Source organism: Pteropus medius, unplaced genomic scaffold (genome assembly GCF_902729225.1).
Source record: "Pteropus medius unplaced genomic scaffold, Ma_sr-lr_union100, whole genome shotgun sequence".
Classification (NCBI taxonomy): domain Eukaryota; kingdom Metazoa; phylum Chordata; class Mammalia; order Chiroptera; family Pteropodidae; genus Pteropus; species Pteropus medius.
The window spans coordinates 1,968,852-1,982,859 of record NW_024351543.1 but is presented as its reverse complement, the minus strand read 5'-3'; the positions used below and the strand labels follow the sequence as shown (position 1 = coordinate 1,982,859).

Sequence of the window (14,008 nt, the reverse complement as noted above, 5' to 3'; positions counted from 1 at the left end):
TATATACTAATGCTAGATTAATAGTATGATTTATTTCTTATGAGGAAATCTAATTTTTATAACTATATAATATCCTTCCCTTTCCTTTTTCCTGGACTTTGAAAGGGCATGAATATTTAATCCTCTAGTTCTTTTTAACTAGACTTACTGCATACTGAGAGATGGGTGACTCTGGATGGGCCTAGTCACTAGCTTGAAGTAGCTATGTAGTCAGGATGAATGAGTTCAAAAGAATTCTTTCCATTAATACACGATTTTTACTTAAAGTTATCAAGAGTGTTTGACACAACATAGCTTTTGTAAACATTGTGATTAAAGTTTACATAGCCTTCAAATCATCACGCATTTATGGGTCCTTCCATTCCATCAATCCACTGCTACTGGGATATCTTACCTAACTTAGGTTCTGTAACGGATACCAAGAAGGTCATCGTCTCTGCCTTCAATTAACTTACTTCCTGCAGTGGCTTACGCAAGCATATGAAATCAACACATGCATGTTGATTGAACAGGGAGATTATGCTATAAAATGGCAGTGCTGGAATGAAAATATAGATCTCTCTTTGGCTGAAGCATAGACTCTTAGCAACTACAGTATATACAGCCTCCCAGTTGATGAGTTCTTTGATATCAAGGACTGGATTATGTGCTTTGTGGTAATGTCATTAATTTTTTTAGAATTTTAATTAATTTAAATTTAAATAAACCACATGTAGCTAGTGGCCACTATAATCAACATCCCAGCTGTAGACTTTCCATGATCTTTTGAGAACATGAAAGGCAGGGAAAGTATGAAGAACTGTACACAGACTGGAAGAGACTAAAGAGACATGGCAATTAAATGCAATCCTGTCAAAAGAGTCACTGTTGGGTCACTTTGCAAAAAGGAATAGTCTGTGTTTTCAGCAGAAGTGTGGTATCATTGTTGATTTCCCGACTTAAAGGCTTGTAACATGGTCATGTAGGAGAATATCCCAGTTTTTGGTAAGTTGAAGTGTTTAGGGCTGATGGGGAACACTATTTTCAACTTGTTCTTAAATGGTTAAAAAAAAACTAATGATAATGGAAATATAATATATGTGTATATATATGTAAATAAAAGTAAATAATACAAATGTATATGTATGTGTATGCACACACACGTGTATATATATGAATACATATATGTACGTACATACATATACACACATACATATACACATACATACAGAGAGAAAAAGAGAGAGAGCATGAGGAAGGAAGGGAGAGGAAGAGGGAGAGAGGGAGAGAAAGAAGGAGGAAGAAAAAGAAATGGGGAAATACAGTGAAGTGTTAACAGTGAGAATCTGGGTAAGGACAATATGGGTGCTCTTTGAATGGTGCTTCAAGTTTGAAATTATTTCAGTATAATTTAAAGAAGAATTACTATTAATAAAAATCATTTGAGTATTTCTTTTATATGCCTTTAATCAACAAAATTCATTCATTCATTCAACAAACATTTGTTAAGTATCTAGTTTGTGCAAAGCACTTTAAGGGATACCCAAGTGAATAGGGAATTTATGGGAATGCCCTTAGGGAATGTATGGTCTATGAGAAGTGATAAAACATACTTATAACCACTACATGAAACAATGTGAAAAATACTTTTAAAAATGCAATAAGTACAAAATGAATTTATGTTACTTAAAGGGTAATTCTATATTATATAGAGAGAAAGCTTATTTGGAGGATGTTATCTTTGTCTCAAGAACAGGAAAGATTTTTAAGAGTAACGATGGTGTAAGAGGTTATTCCTGTCAGTGGAAATCGTATCCCTAAAGAAATTTTAGAAACTTAGGCCAAAATAGTGGTAAAGTTCAAATCCCTTCTATAGCAACCTCGCAGGTACTCATACACCCTTAAATGAGCTTGACTATTTTAGACAGAGAAATTATTACCCTATCTGAGCAGCTCATTCTATCATTAGCCCTTGGAAAATTCTTTCTTATTCTAAACCAAAGTCCTGTTTTTAAGACACATGTGTGTCCACCAAAGGACCCTGAGACATAGTTGCTCTTGGGTAAGGCCACAGCATGCTACAGGCTTACATAGAGCTTACAGATAAATAAAAGCTCTTTCTTAGGCTATTTCCTACATTATTGTCAGGTTCTTGGTATTTTAGGACCCAGTATGAACCTTCCATTTCATCACTACTGTGTAGATTTTCTTAGAGTCCAGTAATCACTCTAGTTTGTGAAGGCCCTTTTAGGCCCTGACTTGACATGCAAAATAGCTTATATCTTTCACAGTTTTATGTCATTTTTAATTGTAATGAGATTAATTGCTATGTGGTTCTTATTAAAACTTAATTATAATAATTTCTGTAAAATAAATTAGAAAATGATTTATGTAAGAGATATATTATGAAACATAGTAAAAGGCAGAATTATAAAAATGACTGAAAATATATGGGTGTGTATAAAGAGAAATGCACAGAGAGAGAGAAAGAAATAGAACATGTTGAAGAGCAAATTATAAACTAAGCCATTGGTAAAATACAGGAGAACAGGAATTTTACCCATGTATCAAAAGTAATTGCTCCAGAGAGACGAACAGGCATATTTACACCTGAATCCCAAAGCCTTAATAATAAGAGCTATTTTTCATGATTCCATTTGATAAGGTATTGGAACATGTCATCCATAGCTGGTATGCTTGAGCTATTGTAAATAAGATCTTAAATCTCCTGCCTAAAATTTTCAATGATTCCTCCATTCCCTAGATAGAATCCATGGTATGGCCTTAATATCTTGATACACTTCTCTGCAGAGAAATCAAATGTGAATACACTAGACTCCAAAAATAAGCAGTGGCTTGCAGTTCCCAAAACAGATCAAGCTCTGTTTATCTTTACACCTTTGCATATGCTGTTCTCTCTGCCTTCCTTCCTTTACTTGACAAAGCTTTGGCTCAAGGCTTAGTTAAGGCACTATTTACTTTCAAGATATCTATGTTTCCTCCACTCAGTCTCCACTTACTTGCCATATCTATCTATTTTGCACATATATTTGACAGAAAAATTCTCTTATTATATTAAAATTACCTCTTTGCCAAAGAATGCAGTGAATTGCTGCAAGTTGGGGAGACTGGTCAACGATATTGGATGTTGCAGAAATTCTTTGATAGTTTTATGGTGAAATAGCAACAAAAGTTGATTTTAAAAAAATGATTGGTCTATGGCAAGTCTATCCTGAGCATCCACTCTCTAACTCAGGTTATTACGAATTATGCGCAGAGGAATATAGAATACAAATGAGTGTGTAAGTGGGAGGAGCATCTTGGAGTAAAACATGATCAATCTCTTGAAAATCTGCATTTTATGTCTAATAATGATTTGCTCTGTATTTTTCTCTAATGTTTTACATTACAAAAGACTCAACTAATTTTTTTGATAATATAGTCAAAGAAGAGTAAGCAATTGATTTTACTGAAGTATAGAGTATGTAGAACAAGCAGCAGAATATGAAAGTTTCAAAGTTAGTCTAGAGAGCTAAGGTGAGAATCTTTAGTTTCTTTGAAAGAAGTTTAGAAGAGTTGAAGATTGTTGATTGGGGAAATGGCGTGATTAGAAGTACATTTTAAAATAGTTATGACTGGTCCAAAGAATGAAATAAATTGGAAGATTATGAGTTAGGAGCCTGTTGTAATTGCCTAGAAAATGATAAAATCTGGCAACTATATGGTAGCAGAAGAAATAGGAGTAAAGAGATGTTTGTAGTATATAATCTATTTGAGTCAAGTTACATTTAAGAATTTATTGAAATTATGGTCTTCCCTTCTCCCCTATACCTTAGATGGTTCACAGACTTCTTAAAGCCTATTCATGACCCCAAGTTAAGAACCTCTGGATTAGAGAAATATTAAAAGCAAAAGAATAGATAGAATTTAGACAGATTGGATATGGAAGATGTGGACCTAATAGTTCTATCCAGAGTAACTGGTGACTATTTCAGTCAAAGATGATGTGGCAGTTTCAAGCCTTGATGACCAGAAATGGTATGTTGCCATAAACAGAAATGGTAAAGAATCTAGAAGTCAGGTAGACAAGCTTACCATGTGGGGAAGATATAGAGAAGACAACGTGCCTGGTTTTAAACACTTCAATATGATATTCTTGTGGGACAGTCATGTGGACTTGGGGTGTACATCTACATTTTTGAGAATTGATTAGTTCCCAGGTAGTTGATTTAAATCACTGAATGGTCTCTGTATTTTACAACTCACTGTATTTTGACTCAAACCCCAGGAGATAGCATTTTCTTCATTTTACACATGAAGTCTCTGAAGCCTTGAGACTAAACTGCTCAAGGTCATGCAGTTCATTAAATAGCCGAGTGAGGCTTCGACTGTAAGTGTGCTGTACAACAAACGTGTGTGCCTTCATTGTTCCAAAGTGCTTCCCTGCAGGTGGCTGCGAAGACTCGGCTAGGGATTCTGACTGCCAGCCTAGTCAGTGACAAACAGTTCAGAGTTGAATTGTTCTGTAAATGTTTTTTGTGTTTGTCTGGTCTCCATATGGAGGTTATAAATTCTTTAAGGGTAGAGATGGCATCATAAATTTCTCCTGCCTCCTTCCACAGTACTTCATGCAGTTCTGGACATAGAAGAAGCCTCACTGAATACTTAGATTGATCAATGATTCTGATCCCTGGTGATTACTGCATAGCATCTTTATGTTGAGGTTGTAATCTTCATGAATCATTCATTTAGAGGCTTTTCTCCCTTGGATACAGTGGCAGGTAAAACATAGGAGGGGAAGATAGAGCATGTAGAAATAGCAAAACAACTGATTTCATTCTCCAACCTTACTATCTTTCAATCTCTGAACATTTGTCCTTTTCTGTGTCCCATGGAGTCATCGTTGGGATTATGAGGAGCAGTGCTTGGCTATGCTTGCAGAGGCTGGCAGCATCCCTATGCTATATTGTCAGCTCTCTCACCACAGATCTTCACCGTTCTTCTCTGTAAGAGTCATTAAATATCCAAGCCATGACTTAGCCGCATTGTGACATTTGACCAACTCAAGTCTGCTGAACTAATACCTTTATCCAGAAGTAACTGGTGACTTCTACATGAGGTAAGGAATTAGAGGAGTGATTCACAGAGAGCCTCAGACACACGAGAGAATTATTGAGGCCAAGCATACTTTTTAGGAATAAAAGCAATTGAAAATTGTCAGCTGGACCATTTTTTCCCCATGATTTCCTAAAGAGTATAATGCTACTATTAATAATAGCTACCATGTAATTGTATTATCTACTATTTTGGGAGCTTTTTAGATGCTTTAAATATGTTGATGCTTTATATATGTGATTTAAGACCAAAACTAGTTTCCTCAGAAAAATGATTTTCTGGGTTACTCTAAAGTCTGTGTGGTAAAGAATAGAGGGAAGGAAAAGAGGTAAGATAGGGAGAATCTGTATAGCTTAGAGATGGAGGTGCTCAAAAGCTCCTGGATAATCCACACATTCTTGAAATTTTCTATTTGTTGGCTTTCCAAGGCCCCCTATTAACAACATCATAGGTAACTAGAACTGAATCTGTCTTGTTTACCATCGTATCTCCAGTGCCTAAAATATAGTGAGTATTTAAAACTATGCGTTGAATGGAAAAGAAATGAATCAATGTCTTCCTCATATATAGACAACCTGGGTGTTTTCTTAAGCTACTGCTCTGAGTAGTAAAGAAAAAAAGCGCCTTTTGTCCAGGTACGGCATGCTCTCTATCTTTTGCATTGACTGTATTCCATCATTAGATAGTGTCTGCTTTGAAATAGCAAATGTTTCTTTGCTAGCAAAGGCATATTAGGCTCTTGGCAATCATTTAGAACTTAGAAGGAATCTGGTGAGCAAATCCTTTTCTGTCCAGACTGCTAGCTGCGGCATGACTATAGTCAGAGTATTGGCCCACAGACACACTAAATTTCTGAGCCTCTCTTGCATTATTTCTCACAAATAGAATATGAATGGAAGAAATATGTGCCGGTTCAGGGCCAAAGCAGTATAAGAAGCAGATATGCTTCCTTAACATGCTGTCTCCCACCTGTATTTTAGTCAGTGGAAATGGTAAAGCCCTAGCGGTTGGCAGAACCATGGTATTGAAGAAGCCTCAGTTCCTGAATTACCACATGGAGACAAGTAATACTGATCTTGAATGTCATTTGACTTGGACTGTTGAATGAACAAGAAATAGCTTTTTTCGTGTGGGGCCATTATACAATTTGGGTCTGTTTGTTAACAACATTCTAGCTCATCTTAACAAATACACGTCTCAAAATATATCCCCCAGGCTTATGACAAAAGATGATCGAGTGAAGTTCAGGAAGAAGACAGGACCCTTTAGGGAGGAAGGCCCAGCCTCTGTGACTACATTTAACAGGATCACACACACTATGGGAGCGAGTCATCAACAGCAAGAGACATATTCTAAAGTAATAGCCTCACTTCCCGAGAGTGACATACAGACCTCTTGCTAGTGTCATTAGGGTGCTGGGAGTAAGTACAATAAAGGAAACATTCACGGTAAGATAAGAACATATAACAGGCAGTGTGAAGAAATGTACCAAAGTATAATAGCTCAAGGAAGAGATGAAAAACTGTCTAAGTTTACAAACATGAGATTCAGTCCTAAGAGTTCAAATGAAGCAAAAGCATCGGAAGCTTTAGCATAGTCAAGCTCAATCTTCCCACTCACTTGCTACTCCCAGCAACCTGATCACGTGCTGGGAAGAAGACATTACGGCAGAAAAATTCACTGCTACCAATTTCCGGTCCACTGATGTATATTATGCAGGAGTGTTGAATTTCTTTAAATATCCAAAATGATCAAATTCTACCTGTAAAACCCAGAAGGTAATTTGACTTAGACTTTTGAAACATAGTAGAAAGAGCTGAGCTTTTATAAATTAGTAAAGTTATCATAACAAAATTATTATAATATCATTTACAGGATTGCTCTCAACTTTGATTTCCCAGAATCATAATAACTCCTCAAAAGTATAAACAGAATCTATGGCCATGCTACCCTGAACAAGCCTGATCTCATCTGATCTTGGAAGCTAAGCAGGCTTGGGCCTGGTTAGTACTTGGATGGGAGACCACCTAGGAAGACCAGGTCCTGTAGGCGTAAAAAAAAAAAAAAAAAAGTATAAACAGAGATGGGGACTAATTATCTATTTTCAGAATTTTAGAAAGCCCTAATGGAATCCATATTTTTATGAGTTGACGTTGCACTATTTAAAATCCCTGTGTTCTTTGATTTGACTGGAAATGCATTGTTTAGCATGATAGCAATGCTCATTATCTTGTGCTGATCAGAAACTCTGATCACCCATTTTAGATGTCTTAAATTAAAATATACTAGAAAAAACATTAATCATTGTTAAACTAAGTTTTTACAACATGGGGCCTATTATTAAAAGAATAATAACAAAGGAGACCTTTGTTGAGAAAAAGTTTAACCTGAGTGAAAAATCAAGATAGAACTGAGGCATTTATTTCTCTTTAGATCCGAAAGACATAAATGAATATCATCAGCATTGACTACCCTGAACGCCTATTTCTACTCATCTCTGAAATGGAGATTATAGCTCCCTTGACATTTGTCTTTTTTATGAGCAATCTAAGAAGACTGGTAAAAGAAGCCTATATAAAAGGTAGATATCAGGAGGCAAAGAGAAAAGGTGAGAGGGAGAAAGACAGATATTATATATATATGTATTTATATCCTCATATAATAATAGGAGACAGATGGGACTGTTACAGGTGTGCTCTTCTCCTATTGTGGAAATGAACAAAGATCACCCAAATGAGAACAAGCAGGCTATTTATTCAGAGCGTGCTGCTACATAGCAAAGAATTCAGCCATCATCCCTTTGGTTTGGCAAAGACGCAAAAGCAAGCAGGGGAATGGGAGCTTTATAGTGAAAAAAGAGAAAGACCTGAGCGGGCTCTGATTGGAAGTTGTTGGCATAGGAAAGCTGAACTGACTAACTAGAAGCAGGTATCCTATTCGATTGGTCTGGGGAGTATATTTGGCTTTCTGTCTCAGTGGTCTTGAATTGGAAGCAGGGAGTTAGGGGACAAAAATTGGGTAAGTTAGCAGTCATTGACCAAATCTTGAACTTTCTGGATTGATTGCTGTAGAGATTGAGGCTGGCTTACTGAACTAGCTGCTGCAGAGATTGTAGATCAGATCTGTATAATCATATGTCATCTGGCCATTGTCTATTTGAGTACTGTCTCTCACCCTTTTCTCCCTGACAAACATTTATACTGGGACTCGGTTTTAGGCCAGGAGTTTCATTTTTTCTCCACTTTTCACCACCTCCCTGTTTTTGACCACTATTTTAAATGCAATTCTCCCAGCCTGTCTACTCCTATACTTTCACCTGACTAAATTCTATCTTCATGTCGATGGCAGCTTAAGTTCTAATGACAGTCATTAACTTTTCTTGGATAATGCTTGCTTTGAGTAATTTTACTTTTCTTTATATTCCTGCTGCATTTAGAATTTGTACCACATCATTAAACAATTGATTATAAAATGTTGTAAATTGATCTTTGGTAATTTCTGCATGTTTATTTTATCTTTCCAACCAGATTATAAATTTAAAGGCTGGTACCATCATTTATATATTCTCTTATATTTCATAATACATTGCAGCATTGAGTCCATGTAGTAAATGCTCAGTAGATACTTGTAAATTGAATATTTTCTAAATACACTAGTCAATTGAAAGGATAAAAGGAAAGTGACTTAATTTTATCTATCGCCATTCCAGGTACTGATTTCAACCTCAATCATTCCAATTTTCTTGGAACTGGAAGATTTTGTGCACTAAACTTTCAGGATCTAGAGGGCTTCTCTCCCAACAGGTGAAAAAGAGGAAGGACTCTAGTGATATTTTTGTAACTTCTAAGCCCTGTATAGCAGTGAACTTTCTGAAAAATTTATAAGATACATATTGGATTTTTCAGCAAGAAGGATGTGTGGTTCTAGAGATCAGAAGAAAATAGAAGTCAAATGGCTCCCTGAACATGTTGCAGAAGAAATAGAAATTCAGGTAAAGAGTTGTATGAATATGGACATTTTTCTCATAAGAATTCGCTACATATTTCTGAGAGGACTTCAAATAAATTAAGAATAGCAGCTGGAGTGAATTGAAGAGGAGAAGTTGTGAATATCTTTTTATCTAAAACCAAAACATGGATATATGTGCTACAAATTTGGTGTGTGGACAATCTAGCTATGTGTCTATGCACAAGAGGTTATTCACTGATGCAACAGTTTCTAGCCAGTGGTATGCTCAAGTGGCTCACACCAGCTCACGAGAGCTAACTGTTCTATTTTCAGAAATTTTGCTGGCCAGTTAAATCATCGATAGCTTTAAATCAGCTATGTCAGGAATACACCATGGAATTAGCACACACTATAAATTGGAGCTTTTCTTTTCTGAGCACACAAGTGGCAAAAGAATAGGATCATCCATCTTCCTTCCTAGAGAGCACCATCTGGGAAGAGGAGGTTGGTCTGACAAATCCTGCATTTTCTAACTTCCATAAAGAGTCCCCTAGAGTTTGAAGTATACAATGTTAGAATTAGAGGAGACCTTAGAGGAACTGAAGTCCAGAAATGAGAAGTGACTTGCCCAAGATCATGTAGCTGGCCTGCTCAGACAGAAAAGTCTGTAGAAACATCCAGTATTATTCGTACTCATTATTTTCTGGAAATGAATGTAGTGTCTGATTATTTAGGGTGGTATATTTTCCTTTCTCTTTCCTCTCACATCAAGAAAAGCTCCTGCTGGGTAAGGCCAGATCACTCTCTTGTGTCAGAGCCCAGCTCATAAAATGCTATTAAGTGAATTACTGATGACCTAATTCCCAGCTGCAGGATACATTCCATTAGAGGCAGGCTAGCTGCCAAGTAGTGTCAGCGATGACTACATAGCAGGAGTGATTGAAACCATCCTGCCTTGGACGGCTGGGCCTTAGAGAGTACAGTTCATGGTGGTGAGGAGATGCTCCTCTTCCCCAACATTAGTTGTAGGTCTTTTCTGGGAACTGAATCCACCAGCTTCAAAGAGAATTATCTTGAAATAACAAGGATCACTCTTACAGAAGCAACTAGAGGTATATACAAATATCTAGAATCATCAGCAGATTTAACCACTATCATCTTTAGCACCGACTTGCAAATATTCTTTTGCTGTCCACATCATTATTACTTTCTTGCTTGTCTTTATTGTCAGGCTGTCCATTCTTTCACTTCTATATGTTTTATTTTCTTAAAGTACAGTGAGTTCCTAGTTAATGACATGATAGAAAGAGTAGGAACCACGTAGTCTATATGTTTTTTAATTTACCTCACTACTCCACAAATAAGAATTGGGTAAGATTTGTGGGGAAAAAATATCTTAAAATTAGACAAGTCCCATGTGGGTCATTTTATAGCTGATATTTACTTCTCTCAGAATTGGTACAGAGGTTAAATAAGAAAAAGCACTTTGTAACCTGTAAAGTAATAATATAAATGTAAAAAAAAAATGTTAGAAGTTTAAGGAAAAATGCCAAAGTATTGAAATTTTGAAGGAACTTTGAATTCAATTAGCCTTTACAAGTGTGAGAAATGACATCGCAAAACTCACACTGGACCAGGAGTCAGGAAACCTGGTTGCTAATGATAGCTTCATCTCTAATCAACTCTAATATTAGACAGGTCACTCCTCCTGGGTCCTGCTTTCTCATCTATGAAATGGAAAAGTAGACTGGAAAATCACCAGATCTTTTCTAGCTCTGAAATTCCTATCCTTAAGTCAAGATGAGAGCAAGCTGGTAAATCCTAACCTATTCATTAAGTGCTTAAGACATCATGTTCTATTTAGTTTTTTCCTTTATCTCTTGTTTCTCCACTTTTTTTTCTTCTCCATCTTTCTGTTATTTATGACTCATTTCCTTCTTTATGATTTTATTTTGTCTGTACTGCCTCTGCTTCCAGTTATCAGTGGTGTCAACTGGGAGCTCCTTAAATTATTAAACTCATTTCTAGGCACTGTCATGCCATACTGACTACCACGACAAAAATATAGTATATAAGTGTGTTTGACTGTGTTTGGATGAATGAGATGTCCATGTGTCCATGGGTGTTTATTTGAAGCTTAAAAGCCAAAAAGTTTTATTCAATTATCCAGAAGTTTGGCAGAATGGCCTTAAAGGAAGTAAATCAGGAGTCTAAAGATTCCACAGTGAACCGTGTGACTGAGAATGAAAAAATAAAAATAAATAAAAATAAAAATAAAAATAAGCAGACTCTTGGTATTCTGTGCTTTAATGTTTATATATATATATATATATATATATATTTATATATATAATAATTTATAACATTTATATATATATAATAATTGCTATTCTGTGCTTGGCATTTTATATATATATATAAAATAATTGCTAATATTCTGCTACCTTGCCAAAACTCTGGGGAGATGTTTTTATTATAGGTATGTTCCTTAACCAACTGAGAGTAGGAACTAGAAAACAAACAGTAACCAATACCTCAGTGACACAAAAACTATGACTAGTTTGAGCACATATGGCTTCTTTTTCTCTCCTTTCTAAGAAATAATTGTCCTCTTTTAATCTCATTACCTCCTAATATCATTGATTCAAAGGATTAAAGCCAAGAACCAGATTTTGGCTTCTGTGTCCTTTAATTTATTTCTGAAATTTTCCTAATTTTGTAATGAAAACTAAAAGGCTTACTATTGAACAACAGGCACTAAACTCAGACCATAAACGATAAGTATTTAAAAAATTTCTCCAACATCTGTGATGCTGTTACCTCTTCATTCCTTTAGACCATGACTCTGAAAAGGAGTTCCGACAGGTACAAATATCTCCTTTATTTCAATCCTACCTCAGCTAGACATGTTTCTCAATGCCCTTCACACATATAGTTCTTACTCAGTCTGAACCCGTGTACTTTTTTAGAGCAATTTTTTCTTTCAAGTCTAGCCTTTGCATCTATTTTTAAATGAAACCATAAAAACTTGAACTTCTGATACCAAAATATTGTGGTTTAGTGAGTGGTAAAAATGGAATAGAGGCCAAGCCAGGACCAACACAAAGTCCCTTATAAATCACAGCAAAAGAAATAATTAGTCATCACAGAGAAAAAAATTTGGAAAATTAGCTTACTATGCCACTTGACAATTTTACAGAATTGGCATTTCACATCATGCAATGCGCAAAACCTATTTTTCTACCTCTACAGTTTTCCCTATATTCTCTCTTCTGCATTTATCCTAAAAGGCTAGGTCTCAGAAAAATTTAATATAAACTGTTCTTTTCTTTCCTGTATGATAAGTAATTTCATCTACCTTGGACTTTCCATGGTATTTATTAACTGCTGTCTGGCACTATTGGTCATTGGTGAGCGTATCTGTCACCTCAAAGTGTATACCCCTTGAAGGCAAAGACTATCTCATTCATTTTGCACACACTTGGCTTGTAGTAGATCTCAGAAAGTGTTTATTAAATTGAATTGGTTTCTCTTTGTAAGACCAGCAGGCACTCTGATGTCTTAAATGGCTTTTCTTTTTCAAACATTTCCCTTTTTGGTGCAAACTCCACGTGACCCACAGCTATCTAGGGCAGCAAGTAATGTTCAAATGATTATAACATAAGCTGAGATTCCACCAGCGCTCTGGGAGTTGCAGTTAGAGATCAGCAGAGCCACCTGCTTAATATTTTAAAGAAGCGGCATGGCTCTTTCTTAGAGGTTTCTGCCATCAATCCCCTCTGAGGATTCATCACTCAGCCACATTTAACATTCAGTAGGTCAGAGCTTTATTCAAGCTGACATCATTTGAACCCTTGTGCAATTCGATTTTAGCATATATTCTGTCCAGCCGCCGCCACCTCCTCCTCCCCCCAACCTTTAGCTAGAGATTCAGCTAGCGGCTAAATAGCAGGTAATCCAGAGCCCAAAGCTTTTACTTAGTGACACTGTAGGGGGAAGGGTGGAGAGTGAAAGACAGAGGTGTGGAAGGAATTAAAGATTCCACCAGCAAGGAATCTTTAAGACTTGAGACTCTGGGAGAAGTGAAAACTCTCTCTTGCTTCTTAGAAATGAAACTGCGCAGCACTATCAGCCGGGAGCCCCCCACAAGGACTCCCAGTTGCCTGGGTAATTCTGTCCCTTACAACCTAAAATCAGACTTGAGTCTTTAGAAGTTATTTCTCACGCAGGAAATAAACACCCCTCTGCCCCCTGCTGCCGTCTCTTTGATTTCTCCTGTGAGCGTGAGGTGACTGAGTAATGGCATTTTTCTATTCCTCCGACTGAGTCCTTGAACCCTCACAGGCTCACCTCCACCATCCTCCCTCCCCGGTTTACTCCCTTCTTCTTTTACATCCCCCTCCCCCACTCTCCCTCATTTAAATACAAACTCAAGGTTTCCCTCCGGCTCCGGAGCCGCCATTGACGTCTAGTAGGGTTTCCATGGAAACCAGGAGGCGTGTCGCGGTCTCCCGCAGCCCCAACACCGGACTGGGGTATAGAGGCTTGGCAGGGGTTTGGAGAAAGCAAGGAAACCGCCCCTATATTAATGTGAACCTGGTGAGGAATAAAGTGCATTCAGGCAGAGAGGGTGTAAGATGAGGTAGAAACAGAAGAAGCTAAGGGACAGATTTTCTCTCATTTTTGGTTTCAGCATAGAAACCTTCAGAGGAGAAACAGTCCAAGGAATCTCAAGGTCCTCCCAAGGGTCAATTTCCCATATACCCAACAGAGTTCAGCCCAGTGTGAAGATTATTTAGGGGCGTCAGGTTGCGTTTAGTTACATTGCAGCAGCTGCCACACCCTCCTCAAGCAAAAGCTTCCCTGAAAGCACTTAAAACGGGTAAGAGCCAACACCATTGCATTCCTCCAGACATTCTACACATGATACCTCATTTTATTCCCAGGAGGGTGGCATTATGATCCC

General features: G+C 37.0%; 1 pseudogene; it reads left to right on the top strand.

Annotated features, from left to right (window-relative positions):
* The first annotated feature begins 7,027 nt into the window (after positions 1 to 7,027).
* Positions 7,028 to 7,146, top strand: LOC120586829 (uncharacterized; annotated as a pseudogene).
* The last annotated feature ends 6,862 nt before the right edge of the window (positions 7,147 to 14,008 follow it).